This window comes from Equus caballus, chromosome 20 (assembly GCF_041296265.1).
Source record: "Equus caballus isolate H_3958 breed thoroughbred chromosome 20, TB-T2T, whole genome shotgun sequence".
NCBI lineage: Eukaryota > Metazoa > Chordata > Mammalia > Perissodactyla > Equidae > Equus > Equus caballus.
Window position 1 is genome coordinate 2215619 of NC_091703.1, and position 5027 is coordinate 2220645.

A 5027-nucleotide genomic window follows, 5' to 3' on the forward strand; every position below is an offset into this window, starting at 1 on the left:
ACCATTAGTCCATATGTGACCTTCTTTTATTAATTTACTCATTTATTTTTAATAATGTAGAAAAAAAAAAACCCATAAACCCACCACTCATCACCATCAGTACCAAAGCCAGTACTGTGGCAGTAATTTCATTCTAGTGCTCTAGTCGCCTCCCATCTATATCTCTGTCTCTCGCCACCCAACATTTAGGATGGTAACCTCCATCATAAATCCTGTGTTCATCATTCCCTTGCCTTCCTTTTTAATGCAGTTTTTTTCTTTATGTCTCTTAATTAGCAGGTCGATTTGTTTTGTTTTATTTTTAAGTCCTTCCCTGGTCCCTCTCAGACATGCCTTTCATATCACTGTTTTTGCTCATCTGTTGTTGGGATAATCAATTCTTCATTTATTCTTATGACTGGCAAGGGCAGAGACAAACCCCATCTCACTGGACAGTGACATAGAGAAGTACTTCTGTGGGTTGTCTTGGTTACCTCATGTTGGGTCTTTTCATGACACGCCAGCTATGGGCAACTCCTCCTCCACTGGTTGAATAGTGTCTGTGGCTAGCCAAGCCCAGTGATGTTCAACACGGTGAGTTTCCTTTTCGAGAGCTTTTCTACATGATGGCTGAACTATGAACCCACACTGAGGAAGTTTTAAAGAGGGGAGGCAGACTTTGGGGGCTTTGGGCTGCGTTATCCATTGAGGTCAATGAAAGCTGGTTCCTCAGGAAGGGAGTATCACAGGGTGGTGGAAAGAATACTGAGCTTGGAGACGTGAATTGAAGTTTCAGTTCTGCTGCTAGCTAGCTGTGTGACCTTGGGCAAATAGTTTTTACCTCTCTGAGCCTCAGCTTCCTCTTCTGTAGAATAAACACTTAAACCAAACAATTTCTGAGGGCTCTTTCAGATGGGGAACCTGGGGAAAGAGTGGTTAAGTAACCTGTTCAAGTTCCCACTGCTCTCACTTCACTCATTTAGTTGTAGAGTCAACATGCATTCCACTGAGCTCCTACAGTGTGCCAAGGATACAGGGAAGAATGAAATTCAGAGTGCTGCCTCACTGTGAGCATTGTGTGGTGTATTTTTCAGTCTGTCTTACTAAGTTGAGATCCACTTATGGGCAAGGACACCACGTTAAGACTTTTGATTGTAAGCAACAGAAGCACACTGGAGCTTACTTGAGCAAAAGGGGAGATTTATTGTAAGAACACAGGGCTATGGAGTATTTCATGGAAGTCATAGCAGGGGTACAACTGGGACTCAGTAAGAGATGTTAACTTGGGTGTGGAGGGGAACACAGAGGTCACCTCTCCGTCTTTATCTCCACTTCTCCTTGTCAGCCTGCTCCATTCTTCATTTGTGCAGTAGATACTACTTGGCAGAAAATGGCTTTGATGTCTACACTGCTTTATATGGAGAGAGACAAACTCTTTCTCTCTCAGTCTCAATTCCGAATTTCTAGAAAAGAATTGTGATTGGCCAATTTTGTGTCAGCCACTCCTTCCCTCCCATCCTGTCTACTGTGGCCAAGTTGGAGTGGAGGTTGGGAGGTTATGTCACACAAACACAGCCATTTGTCCTTTTACCATGAGAATGGGATGGGTATCCTGGCCTCCAGCTCTGACAGAGGCCTGTGATCAATGTCTGTCCGTGCCTGGCTCTAGCCCAGAGTGTGTACTCAGTACATGCCTTTTGAATGAATGCACAAATGAATACAATCAACTAAAAGTAAAATTATAGAGAAAGGCTTACCAAATGAACCTCACTTTTGCCTTTAACAAAAGACTGAAAGAATATTAGCCCAAGAGAGCAAGTCACACAATTTTGAAATAAAATTTCCTAGTAGACAGTGAAACTTGACACCAGACGCTGTGCGTTTCTCCAGCATCTCATCCTTTTCCCTAATTTTACAGAAGAAACTCAACTACGCGTGTGCTGCCAGCCAGAGGCAGAGTGCCCTAGCTCAGTGTTCTGGAGAATCAGTCTTTAGTTGCCACTAAGTTTACGCGTATACAACACCTAAAGGCTGTTCTGTCATTCAGAGCTGAACAGGAGAACCAAGAGCAAATGCATAAATGAAGGCCATGGCAGTTTAATTATTACTGATGTAGTAAACACAAGTCTGGCTCTGACATGGACACGCTCGTAGCTGAGCCTTGTGTGTGCATCAAGTCACTTGCTTTGTGTTATCTAGATTGGTGCTACCGTGATGATATTTTGACCTGATTTGTACTTGGGTGCTCTCATTCTCCCAGGCCTGGCTGACAAGTGCTATGTCAAAGCTGGGTCATACAGACCTGAGCCCTGTGGCCCTGTGCGGGTGCCCGACCGAGGCTCACAGGCCAGTACTCATACTGTCAGCAGCTGTTCAGTGTACTAACATACAGTGGTAGGAGAGATGTAATATTTTATGTCAAATTGTATTTATTATATATATTTATATAAATATTTATGTAATATATTTCTATAAATGGATATATCATTTCATTTAATATTAAAATATATATATATATATATATAGTGTATATAATTTGTGACAGAGGTATCCTTTCCCCAGATATCAACTATTTCATAGCTCACGGGGCCTTCTAAAGGGAAGAAAGACAGTGTCCCTTGGGTAGGTTCTAGGACCTCCACAGATACCAAAAACCAAGGATGCTCAAGTCCTTTATATAAGATGGTGTAGTATTTGCGTGTAACCCACACACATCCTCCCTGCTGTGTACTTTAAATCATCTCTAGATTACTTATAATACTTAATACAGTGTAAATGCTATGTAGATAGTTGTTATACTGTACTGTTTAGGGAATAATGACAAAGAAAAGTGTGTACACCTTCAGGACAGACAGAGCCATCGTAGGCCAGTTGATGTGCGGTTGGTTGAATCTGCGGATGGGGAACACTCAGGGACGGAAGGCTGACTGGATTTGGGAATTTTATCTTTAAAAAACAGTTTAAGCTGAATGCCTTAAATCCATAATTTTACATTTTAACTTAGGTGTAAAATTCCTTAGGGAAAAAAGTTCGTAAGAAATTTTTCAACCTAATATTTGCACTTGCTTTATTGAAGGACAACATACCCATTTATGAAGCCAATACATTTTCCTCTAAAATACTAAATGTATTCTAAAAAAAATACTTCCTGGAGAAGTGGTTTCCTTTTGAAAATTCATTTTATCTTGCTCTGACTGTTTCTGGTTGACTAATCATGAGAAATCTCCCCTTGGTGAGGTAATTCTCATTCCGACGCTGTCACCACGGGGGAAAGAAAACTTCCAATTTCTGTTTAAGAGGAAGCCAGCGCCTGGGCCAGGTAATCACTTCCCTGGAAGAAGAGCATCTCTTGATAAACAGAATTTTTTAAGCTTAAAAGCTTAATTTTTCAATGCTTAAAAATGGAAACTATTGCTAGAATTGATAAAGTGGGTACGATTAAAGATTATATGTGTAAGATAAATGCCAGTATGGAAAGAAAATTGTATTATGGAACTGAGTGTTGATGGTGTAAAAATTAATTTTTTGCATTTAAAAACTCATCTGTGGGCTTGGCTATTGGGTGCTGGGAAGGGCTTCTAGGATATTCCTCAGGACAGCAGAAGGTGTAGGCCAAGTCTTTTAAAAGTGGTACAGAAAATGTTTTATATCTCCATCTGTTGGAGCTTCTATGAGTTCTAGATATAAAAGGACTAAAATATTATGGACTTTACTGTATGTAACTTATACCTCATTTAAAAAGGCAAAGCGTGCTAGTGAGCCAGCCAGTGAGCAGTGTGGAGCACTTCTCTCCACGTTTCCCGTCAGCCTCAATTGTGCCGACCTCTTGTTCCCGGCTCAGAACCAGCCAAGTACTCAGCATGTGGGGATGACTGGTAAATGGTCTGCACTGCTCCTCACCTCCATTTGTGTTGTTGAAGGGGGACTGTTTATTACCCACTCCTGATGCTACCTTCCGCATGGAAGGACATCTATTAGTGTAACACTCTTGGTTGCTTTCTACCGTTCAGCTCCTGCCCCCCTGATGGAGTTGGAAAGGAGAAGCTGATATGTGCAGCTGTGCCCTTCTGCCTCCCTCCTCGCAACAAGATGCTCATGGGAAGTCTGCATTCCCTACTGCTCTTCCCTGCTGTAGGTCTTGCAGAGACAGACTTCTCACGATGGGAGACCACCGACATTGCCCATGACTGGGTGGGGACATTCACACACTGCAAATATAAGCTATCCTTTCATTAATAGTTACCAACTCATCTGTCATTTCTTAATTGGTTCAAGCCTCAGGTGGGAATCAAAGGCACCGACAATTAGGCTCCCACAGAGACCCCCAACACTTGCCTTCCAGACCAGAACAGATGAAAGCCCCCTGTGTCTCTGAATGCAAACCTGGCATGCCCTGATTTAAGCCTCAGTAAAATCTCGCAGAATTGTTATGTAAAAGAATTAGCTAATCTTTAGTTTTAACTTTCAAATATCTTTTATTTTTGAGGAAAATCAAGTCCATTATTGTTTTTGGAGTTCGAGAATGCTACTTTCTTTTTTTTTTTAAAGATTTAATTTTTTTCCTTTTTCTCCCCAAAGCCCCCTGGTACATAGTTGTATATTCTTCTTTGTGGGTCCTTCTAGTTGTGGCATATGGGACACTGCCTCAGCGTGGCTCTATGAGCAGTGCCATGTCCGCACCCAGGATTCGAATCAACGAAACACTGGGCCGCCTGCTGTGGAGCGCGCGAACTTAACCACTCAGCCACAGGGCCAGCCCCAAGAATGCTACTTTATCACACCCTTTTCCTGCTATGGCTTTGTGAATTAGTTGACAAACAGAAACAGAAGTCAGATATGGATCAACATATTGACTTTGTTGCTGGTAAGGTTGGATTTTTAATCCAACCTTGGACTTTGACCCAAGGTCCAAATCTTCAACTTAATTTACTGCTCACTTGCAGACAGGACAGCTGTAGGCCTCCTGTGGCAAGGGCAGCACCTGGCTTCCTGGGCTTACCCCAGGAGGTGAGGAAGACAGGTGCATCCTGTGGCTGGGCTGTTTAAAA

The 5027-nt window shown here is 42.3% G+C and overlaps 1 long non-coding RNA gene across 1 annotated transcript; it reads left to right on the forward strand.

Annotated features, from left to right (window-relative positions):
- Positions 1-513: 513 nt before the first annotated feature.
- On the forward strand, positions 514-4217 carry LOC138919305 (uncharacterized). The gene is made up of 2 exons (XR_011429370.1): positions 514-573; positions 3990-4217. It is a non-coding gene; the product is annotated as an uncharacterized lncRNA (long non-coding RNA).
- Positions 4218-5027: the final 810 nt, after the last annotated feature.